Here is an 11595-nt window from a genome sequence, read left to right as displayed (position 1 = left end):
TCACTTTTTTACCATCCATCCTATCCTGAGTCCCTTCACTCCGGTTCCCACCCCCCTGTCAAATTAGTTTAAGCCTTCTCCAAAAGCTCTAACAAACCTGCCCGCGAGAATATTGGCCCCCCTCAGAAGTGCAGCCTGTCGCTTTTGAACAGGTTGTGCCTCCCCCAGAAGAGATCCCAATAATCTAAAAGCCTGAAGCCCTGCCCCCCACACCAGCTTCTCAGCCACGATTTATCTGCCAAATCATCCTGTTTCTACCCTTTCTACCATCCCTGTTCCTAAACCCTAACCCGACCCTCTTTGTCCCCCGAGCCATTGCTGTGAACCTAAAAACAATTAAAAATTAAACATAAACACAAGGGATTCGGCAGATGCTGGAAATCTAGCGCAATATAATCAAAGTGCTGGAGGAACCCAGCAGGTCAGACAGCATCTATGGAGGGGAATAAACAGCTGAGACCCTTCTTCAGGACCGGAAAGGAAGGGGGAAGATGCTGCTAAACTTTAAACATGTTGGCTGTTTATTCCCCTCGTAAAGGCTGTCTGACATGCTGAGCTCCTCCAGCATTTTGTGTGTGTTGTTCAAGGTTTAGGGTGGTGAATCGGTGAAAATCATTGCCGCAGATGGCTGCGAAGGTCAAGTTATTAAAGCGGAGTTTGACAGGTCCTTGATTTGTCAGGGCGTCAAAGGTTATGGGGAGAAGGCAGAAGAATGTTGTTGAGAGGGATAATAAATCATCCATGCTGGAATGGCGGAGCAGACTCGATGGGCTGAATGGCCTAATTCTGCTCCTATGTCTTATGGTCTTATTTCCAGCGCCTGCTGATTATCTTGCGTCAATAACCTTACAATGTTGGTAGTGAAGCTAGAGTTGTACTACTGGCTCTGACCAATAGATGGTGGTGTTGTCTTTCATTCTGTCTGACTGACTGTTGCAAAGTACATTTCTATGGCACCTAACACATCTTCAGACTATGCTGTGCCCCTTCACCACCGATGAAACATGGTAGCAACCAGGGAAAGATGGTGGACAATTTTTGCATAGCTAGATTTGGTGTTGAGTTGTTGTATTCAACATCGTGGGCATGCTATGTTGGCACCGGAATGTGTGACAACACTTGCCGGATTCTCCCAGCGTCCTCAGGCTTTTCTTTGTTCATTTGGAGATACAGAAGAGAGCAGGGCCTTCTGTCCCACTGAGCCACACCATCCAGCAACCCACCTATTCAACCGGAGTCTAATCACAGGACCATCTACTTCTATTGTAATTTACTTTTTTATTGAAATTCATCATCAAACAAATATTTCCATAAGATGTATTTCAGATACTGTACATATATTCATATCTGCCATAAATCTCCACATAATATTTATCTGAGGTATACACCTATAGAAAAGAAAGGAAAGAAAGAACAAGCAAAAGGAGAAAACTATGTACAAGTAGGGAGTGATCTGTTTTTTTTACAACATATTCATTGACTTGTGAGAATAAAATCAGGCCTATGGGGTGTTATGTATTTAAACCATTTTTTCCAGTATGAATAAAATTGTTCCAATTTATGATTAACAGATGCTGTTATCTTCTCCATTTTGTAAATGTGTCATAGGGGCAGTGGCTGTGAGCGGACCCAAGTGCAAGACACAGATACTGAGGTACTAGTGACAGGACAAGGATACACAGCGATGGCAAGGACATGGACAGGAAAACCAGGAACCTGGAACAGGACTGGACAAAAGAGCTAGGAGCCTGGGCTTGGAGTCCGAGCCAGAGACTGGACAAGGACCCAGTACCTGGGTCTTGCCTCTGGCTTGGACCCCAGAACTAGGCAAGGACAAGGCTTGGCAGGCAGGCAGGACGAGGCAGAAATCTACAGGCTTGAAGCTTGAGGCTAGAGGCTAGAGACTTGGCTTGGCTTGGCAAGAGGCTAGAGGCTGGAGGCTGGAAATTTGAGGCAAGGCGAGGCTGGAGGCTGGAAACTTGAGGCGAGGCTGGAGGCTGGAGACTTGAGGCGAGGCGAGAGTTACCTACAAGGCAAGGCAAGGCAAGGCAAGGCAAGGCAAGGCTTCAGGCGAGGAAACAGAAGGCAGGGTAAGGGATACAAGGAGTAAGGACAAGAACAATCGAGTAGCCACGCTCTGGTCTCTGGAGGTATTTATGCAGCCAGCCCCAACGAGCATCAGCTGCCTCAATTAGTGCTCAACAAGGACAGAAACAGGGTAGATAGGAAAACCTGGAGCAAGGGTCGATGGACCGGACCGTGAACCAGAATACGGACTTCATGGACCGGACTATGACAAAGTGTCCATTGTAATTTCCATTCATGTGTTTAAAGTTGGGGTCTCCTCTGATAACCATTTCCTGGTAAGGGTCTTTTTACCAGCCACCAGCGGTATATTCATTAAATATTTATCTCTTTTCAACTATTCTTGAGGTATATACCAGACATCCAACCTTTCCCAGAAGTTCCGGGAGTCTCCCGCATATTAATAGTGGCTCCCTGATGCCCGCAAATTATATACAATGTCCCGGAAATTTATTTTTTTTGAGAGCGAGCGTGAGAGAACGCGCGAGGGAGAGAGTGAGCGCAAGAGCAAGAAAGCAAACGCGAGTGAGAGCGACCGCGAGAGAGAGAGCGCGAGAGCGAGTGAGAGCAAGAAAGCAAGCATGAGAGCGACCACGAGAGAAAGCGAGAGCAAGAGCAAGAGTGAGAGAGTTCCAAAAAAAGTCAGAGTAGCAGAGTGTTCCAAAAAAAGAAAATATAAAACGTACGTCACCCCAGACTACACTAAAGTGTACCCCTGCCTAATAGGGGTCAAAATAATGACAGTGTTGCTCGCTGCACTGTTTGCAACTGTGACTTTTCTATTGCCCATGGTGGGTTAAGACTCTAAAAGACATGTTGAGGTGAGTTTAACAGGTGTCATTCGTTCATTAGCATAGCTAATGTTATTTAAACTAGCTGGCCAGCTGCTAAGGAGCTACTCTATTACAGACCATAAGACCATAAAACCATAGGACAAAGGAGCAGAAGTAGGCCATTCGGCCCATCGAGTCTGCTCCACCATTTTATCATGAGCTGATCCATTTTCTCCTATTTAGTCCCACTCCCCTTCTCACCATAACTTTTGATGCCCTGGCTACTCAGATACCTATCAATCTCTGCCTTAAATACACCCAATGACTTGGCCTCCACTGCTGCCCGTGGCAACAAATTCCATAGATTCACCACCCTCTGACTAAAAAAATTTCTTCGCATTTCTGTTCTGAAAGGGCGCCCTTCAATCCTGAAGTCATGCCCTCTCGTACTAGGCTCCCCCATCATGGGAAACAACTTTGCCACATCCACTCTGTCCATGCCTTTTAACATTCGAAATGTTTCTATGAGGTCTCCCCTCATGCTTCTAAACTCCAAGGAATACAGTCCAAGAGTGGACAAACATTCCTCATATGTTAACCCTCTCATTCCCGGAATCATTCTAGTGAAGCTTCTCTGTACCCTCTCCAATGTCAGCACATCCTTTCTTAAATAAGGAGACCAAAACTGCCCACAGTACTCCAAGTGAGGTCTCACCAGCGCCTTATAGAGCCTCAATATCACATCCCTGCTCCTATACTCTATTCCTCTAGAAATGAATGCCAACATTGCATTCGCCTTCTTCACTACTGACTCAACCTAGAGGTTAACCTTAAGGGTATCCTGTACGAGGACCCCCAAGTCCCGTTGTATCTCAGGACTTTGAATTCTTTCCCCATTTAAAAAATAGTCTGCCCGTTTATTTTTTCTGCCAAAGTGCATAACCATACACTTTCCAACATTGTACTTCATTTGCCACTTCTCTGCCCATTCTTCCAATCTATCCAAGTCTCTCTGCAGACTCTCCGTTTCCTCAGCACTACCGGCCCCTCCACCTATCTTTGTATCATCAGCAAACTTAGCCACAAAGCCATCTATTCCATAATCCAAATCGTTGATGTACAATGTAAAAAGAAGCAGCCCCAACACGGACCCCTGTGGAACACCACTGGTAACCGGCAGCCAACCAGAATAGGATCCCTTTATTCCCACTCTCTGTTTCCTGCCAATCAGCCAACGCTCTATCCACGTATGTAACTTTCCTGTAATTCCATGGGCTTTTATCTTGCCTCATGTGTGACATCCCACCTCTCCCGGAGTCTGCCGCAAATTGATGATGCTACCTCCCTGAACTGAGTCTTTGCAGGGTGGGATGTCTGATATACCCAAAATATATGGTCTTACTCTCTAAGGGTATTCCACATTTAAAAATGTTGTGTAGGGCATTGTGTATCCCACTCCAATAGTCTTTGATAACAGGGCAATCCCAGAAAATATGATAATGGTTTGCATTTTGATTTCCACAATTTCTCCAGTAAACAGGGAGAAATATCATAATGGGATTTCTGAGAAGGTGTAATAAAATACCTTATCAGGTTTTTCCACCCAAACTCCCTCCATTTCTGTGAACTAGTACACTTCCATTGATACCTCCATATTATTGTCGATTCTTCCTCAGATATAATTATCCCTCCTTCCTTCTCCCATTTTGTTTTAATGTACAAAGTATGAAGTCAAATGTGTTTTAAGATTTGACAAACCCTTATACATGCTTGAAATGATTCTACTACCACTATCTGAATTATATGCTTTTGTAAATAGTTCTATCAAACATGTACTTGCCTTGGTTACACTTTTCACCCTCCTGTTAAAATACTGTTGCATCTGCAAATACTGATAAAAGTCTTATTTTTCTAATAAACGTTTCTCTTTGAACATTTCAAAACTGAACAGAGTTCCTTCTTTCATTATATTGCAACTAGCTGTTATTCCTTTTGCTGTCCAGTCCTTAAATCTAGCATCCAGTTTATTCAGCGTAAAATCCGAGTCATATGCACACCATTTAAGAATTTCAATATCTCCCTCTAGTTTATATCCTTTTATAATAGTTTTCCATATTTTAAGAGTCCATTTCACCCATGTGTTGTCAATATTATTTATGTAACTTTGTAGGTTGTTATCAGCCAAAATTGCCTGTATGGGGATGGAAAGTATCCTCTCCTCAATGTTTTTCCATTGAGTGTCATATGATGGATTGCACCAGAATATCACAGCTCTCAACTGTGCTGCAAAATAATAATCTCTAAGAGAAGGTAGGCCCCATCCCCCCTTTCCCTTGGCTAATTGCAAAGCTTTGAGATGAACTCTAGGCCTTTTACCTTGCCATATATATCTTGATAGCATCTTGTTCCATTCATTGAATTGATTTTGGTTAATCTCTATTGGTAGGGTCTGAAAGAGATATAGTAGTCTGGGCAATATATTCAGTTTAATAGATTCAATCCTTGAACTGAGACCAAGAAAAGGAATTAGGTTCCATCTTGTTATATCTTCCTTAATTTTTTTATATATAGGCAAATAATTGCATTCTGATAATTTTGCCAAATCCTTTGGCATAATGATCCCCAAGTATTTGACAGACTCTGTTTGCCATGCCCAAGGATATCTACTTTCAATTTCTCTTGGTGGGCTATAGTTATATGAAAGTAATTGGGTTTTACCTATGTTGATCTTGTAATCACAGGACAATTTACAATGACCAATTAACCAGCTAAATTCTACATCTTTGGACCGTGGGAGGCAACTCATGCTCACACTGGAAGAATGTACAAACTTCTTACAGAGGATGCTGGAATTGAACTCTGAACTCCGCTACCCCAAGCTATAACAGCGTTGTGCTAACCGCACGCTACCCCCTTTGTTGATTTTGTTGGTTGTTCACGCAAACAATGTACTTAACTTGCATTTTTTTTTATCATCGCAAGAGCCTGGTGCACATTAAGAACTTAAAGTATTGCAGGTTAGCAAGTTGCTTGTTGCTGCAGAAACTGAAGGAGCTGGACTTGGTGCGGGTCGTGTTGCTGCCCGCTACAGAGAGGCATCGGAGCTGATGTGTGAAGGCGGTGTGCAGTGATTGTCTTAGTCACTTCCCCTGTGGTTGCAAGACCCTGTTAGATGTTGGTGGTATGGAAAGCTGCAAGTACGTTTCACTGGTTTATTGGCGAACGGTGGTGGCAGGCGGCGGGGGAGCTGCGTGGCCTTCGTTGTAGCGAGGACTAGGTCTCAAGCCGTGGTGTCACCTGTTTCCATCTGTCCGGGAGAGAGGCGTTGGACTCGGTGCTGGAGGTGTTTTGGTGCGGCATTCATACTGATGGCATTGATGCTGCCCCCTGGTGTTTACTCGACTGAAGACAGGCGGTATTGTGTTTGACTGCCGACTGCTGCAACATTCATTAACTCAGGGACTTGTGCTTGGAGCCCTTCATCTACAATATGCCTGGAAAACATTGTAAAGAGGCGGGAGAGAGACCCCGGTGATCCGCTCAGTGGTTTTTACCATCCTACGTAGGGTCTTGCAGTCTAACGCCTTGCAGCTTCCATACTAAACAATGATATGTGGGTTGCTGGGTTAATCCGCCACTGTAAATTGAAAACACTGTGTTGGTGAGGGGTGGTACGTCAGCGAAGCAGTCAGCGTATCGCTTTACAGTGCCAGCCATAGGACTGGGTTTCGATTCCGTTGCTGTCTGTAAACTCTCCCCACGACCGTGTGAGTTTCCTCCTGCATTCCAAAGATGTAAGCGTAGGGGTTAGTGAGTTGTGCGTACGCTATGTTGGCACCGGAAGCTTGGGGACACTTGGCGGGCTGCCCAGCACAGCCCTTGTTGGTTTAATTTGATGTAAACAATGCATTTCACTGTATGTCTTTATGTATATGTGACATATAAAGCTAATCTTTATCCATACATCTGAGATGAATTGATGGGAACTTGGTGAGTATAAAAAGGGATCAGTACAGACTTGATGGGCTGAAGGGCCTCCTTCTGTTCTGTGTGACTCTGGAGAAGGTCCAGAGGAGGTTGACGCGAGTCATTCCATGAATGGAAAGGTTAACATAAGAGGAGCATTTGATGGCTCTCGGCCTGAATTCATTGGAGTTCAGCAGATTGAGGGGAGAATCTCATTGAAATTTATCAAATGTTTAAAGGCCTATATAGAGTGGACCTGGCGAGGATGTTTCCTATGGTGGTGGAGATTAGGACCAGAGTGACGTCCATTTAGAACTCTGATGAGGAGGAGTTTCTTTTGCCAGAGGGTGGTGAATCAACGGAATTCTTTGCCACAGCCAGCGGTGGAGGCCAAGTCACTGGGTATATTTAAAGCAGGGGTCGATAGCCTTTTGATTAATAAGGGCATCAAAGTTACGGGGAGAAGGCAGGAGAATGGGGTTGAGAGAGAAAATAAATCAGCCATGATGGAATGGTAGATCCAATAGGCTGAATGACCCAATTTGCTCCCATGTCTTAGGTCTTATTCCAGTGTGTTAAAACCAGCAATAGATGTGATCTTCCAAAATGCCCACTCTTCTGGAAAGATACAAATGGATTGAAAAACAACAAATATGCAAGATTAAATAATTGATTTATTATTTCAGTGAAAAGCCCAGTCTTGCATTACTTTCTCTTTGTCTTTCAAACTTACGTAATAGATGGCATACAGAGGTTGTAAACTGAATTAGAGGCTGTAAATTTGATTCGAAATTGGCTGCGTGGGAGAAGACAGGGAGTGGTAGTGGATGATTGCTTCTCAGACTGGAGGCCTATGACTAGTGGTGTGCTTTGGAGACTGTGCTGGGATCATTGTTGTTTGTTGTCCATATCAATGATCTAGATGATAATGTGGTAAATTGGATCAGCAAGTTTGCTGATGACACTAAGATTGGAGGCGTTGTGGACAGCGAGGAAGGCTTTCAAGGCTTGCAGAGGGATCTGGACCAACTGGAAAAATGGGCCAGAAAATGGCAGATGGAATTTAATGCAGACAAGTGTGAGGTGTTGCATTTTGGAAGGACAAATCAAGGTAGGACATACACAGTAAATGGTAGGGCACTGAGGAGTGCGGAGGAACAAAGAGATCTGGGAGTTCAGATACATAATTCCCTGAAAGTGGCATCACAGGGAGACAGGGTTGTAAAGAAGGCTTTTGGCATCCTGGCATTCATAAATCAAAGTATTCAGTATAGGAGTTGGGATGTTATGGGGAGGTTGTATAAGACATTGATGAGGCCAAATTTGGAGTATTGTGTGCAGTTCTGGTCACCTACCTATAGGAAGGATGTCAGTAAGATTGAAGGAGTACGGAGAAGATTTACTAGGATATTGCCGGGTCTTCAGGAGTTGAGTTACAGGGAAAGATTGAACAGGTTAGGACTCTATTCCTTGGAGCGTAGAAGAATGAGGGGAGATTTGATAGAGGTTTACAAAATTATGAGGGGTATAGAGAGAGTAAATGTGAATAGGCTCTTTCCACTTAGATGAGGAGAGATAAATACGAGAGGACATGGCTTTAGGGTGAAAGGGGAAAGGTTTGGGGGAACTTCTTCACTCAGAGAGTGGTGGGAGTGTGGAACGAGCTGCCATCTGACATGGTGAATGCAGGCTCACCCTTAAGTTTTAAGAATAAATTGGATAGGTACATGGATGGGAGAGGTCTGGAGGGTTATGGACTGGGTGCAGGTCAATGGGACTTGCGGAATAAAGTTTCGGCACAGACTGGAAGGGCCGAATGGCCTGTTTTCTGTGCTGTAGTGTTCTATGGCTCTATCGTTCTAATAGAAAGCTTCTGTACGTCATCCATATTGATCATTTCATTACAACAGTACATTGAGGTACAACAGCACATCACCTATTGGTCAATATAACATCAATATACTGTTCAATATAAACGTCAGAACTTAGGCCTCTATACCTCCCTCTGCAACTGGATCCTTGACTTCCCTATCAGGAGATCCGTTCATAATGTCTCCTCCTCACTGACAATGGATACACATGCACCTCAAGGATGTACGTTTAGTCCACTGCTCCACTCTCTGCATGCATGGCTGCATGGCTAGACACAGCTCCAGTGCCACCTATCGATTTGCCAATGGCACAGCTGTTGGCGGGATTTTGGACGGTGACGGGGAGGCGTACTGCCGTGAGGTGGATCAGCTGGCTGAGTGGTGTGGCAGCAATGACCTTGAACGCAATGTCGACCAGACCAAGGAATTGCTTACGGACGTCAGAAAGGGTAAGTTGACGGGACCCACGCCAATCCTCACTGAGGGATCAGCAGTGGAAAGGGTGAGCAGTTTCAAGCTCCTGGGTGGTAACATCTCAGAGAACCCATCCTGCGCCCAGCACACCGATGCAATTACGAAGAAGGCACGACAGTGGTTATATTCCATTAGAGTCTGAGGAAACTTGGTATGTCACCAGAGATTCTCACAGATTTCTACAAAATGTATGGTGGGGAGCATTCTAACTGGATGCATCACTGTCTGGAATGAGGGGCCTCTGCACAGGATCAGAAGAGGCTGCGGCAGGTTGTAGACTCACCCAGTTCAATCATGGCATAACCCTCCCCACCACTGAGGGCATCTTCAAGAGACAGTGGTACCCATCATTAAGGAAGACACTGAGTTCCGCTCCTGTACCTAATAAAGTGGCCACTGAGTGTCGATCAGTGATAAAGAGCCTGGTTTTGATTTCATTTCATCCACTCCGTCCGGTGCACGTCCGTCGTTGCAGACAGACCTTCCCACCATGACATCATACATTAACCAGCAGTCAATTGACTTTCCAGTGTACTCAGTTATGACATTGATTTTCTGTAAAATCAAATTAGCTATATTAAGTCAAAGCCTTCCATCACTCTGTTATTCACTTTTTAAAAATTATCTTGCTATGAATCTTTGTTTTAGTCATTAGAATGTGGAACGTACACTGTGTATTTTAACAGAGACCGGTACAGCACATTACAGGCCCTTCGGCCCACAACGTTGTGCCGACCATGTAACCTACTCTAGAAACTGTCTAGAATTTCCCTACCATGTAGCCCTCTATTTTCCTAAGCTCCATGTACCAAAGAGTCTTTTAAAAGACCCTGTTGTATGCGCCTCTACCACCTTTCGCCGGCAGTACATTCCACGCACCCACCACTCTCTGTGTGAAAAACTTACCCCTGACATCTCCCTTGTACCTACTTCCAAGCACCTTAAAACTACGCCCCCTTATGTTAGCCATTTCAGCCCTGGAAAAAAGCCTCTGGCTATCCACACGATCAATGCCTCTCATCATCTTATCCACATCTATCAGGTCCCCCCTCATCCTCTGACACTCCAAGGAGAAAAGGCCAAGTTCACTCAACCTATTCTCATAAGGTACAGCCTCCAATCCAGGCAACATCCTTGTAAATGTCCTCTGCACTCTCTCTATAGTATCCACATCCTTCCTGTAGTGAGGTGACCCGAACTGAATAAGTGGGGTCTGACCAAGGTCTTATCTAGCCGTGACACTACCCCACGGCTCTTGAACTCAATCCCATGGTTGACGAATACCAACACACCATACACCTTCTTTACCAAACAGTCAACCTGCACAGTGATCCCAAAATCTCTCAAATCTTCCACACTGCCAAGAGTCTTACCATTAATACTATATTCTGTCTTCATATCTGACTTACCAAAATGAACCCCTTTACACTTACCTGGGTTGAACTCTATCTGCCACTTTTCAGCCCAGCTCTGTATCCTATCAATGTCCCACTGTAACGTCTGACAATCCTCCAGACTATCCACAACACCCCCAACCATTGTGTCATCAGCAGACTTACTAACCCGCCCTTCTACTTCTTCATGGGCCGAAGGGCCTGTGTTGTGCTGTAAGTTTTCTATTTTTTTTCTATGTTTCTATGTTTCATCCAGGTAATTTATAAAAATCACAAAAAGGAGGGGCCACAGAACAAATCCCTGTGGAACACGAATGCTACCATCCTCCCTGCAGGATATGACCCGTCTACAATCACCCCTTGCCTTCTGTGGGCAAGCCAATCCTGGAGCCACAAAGCAAGGTCTCCATGGGTCCCATGCCTCCTTACTTTCTGAATGAGCCTCGCATGGGAAACCTTATCAAATGCCTTAGTGAAATCCATATGCACTACATACACTGCTCTATCTTCATCTATGTGCTTGTTATACTAAGCCAACTAAATTAGTAATGAAATGGCGAACTAAACTAATTCCTTCTGCTGACACAATGTCTATTTTCCTCTCATTCTTGAGTGGTGGGGTGGAGATACGTCTCTACGAAAGGAGATGTAAGACGTTCCTTCCCTCTGCTAGCCTGCAGATCACCCTTGGGCAAGGTGTAGCACCCACTTAGCACCCCGATCAGGGTCATGTGAAGCCACGGGAGCAGGTGGTGGATGGTTGGATGAGCGGCTGGTGCAGATCGCAAGTCCTGGTTATGCGACCACTGATACCAGGCAGACAATCTCTGAAGAGTATTGATAATGACTGGGGTCACCTGTCTTGTAAAGACACTGCCCAGAAGATGGCAATGGCAAACCACTTCCGTAGGAAGAAATAGTCAAGAACAATCATGGTCATGGAAAGGCCATGATCAGCCACGTCATTTGACACGGCGCATAGTGATAATGTCATATGACACGGTGTTTAACGATGATGATAATAATGATGAT

This window comes from Mobula birostris, chromosome 7 (assembly GCF_030028105.1).
Source record: "Mobula birostris isolate sMobBir1 chromosome 7, sMobBir1.hap1, whole genome shotgun sequence".
Lineage (NCBI taxonomy): Eukaryota > Metazoa > Chordata > Chondrichthyes > Myliobatiformes > Myliobatidae > Mobula > Mobula birostris.
This window is presented reverse-complemented; position numbering follows the sequence as displayed.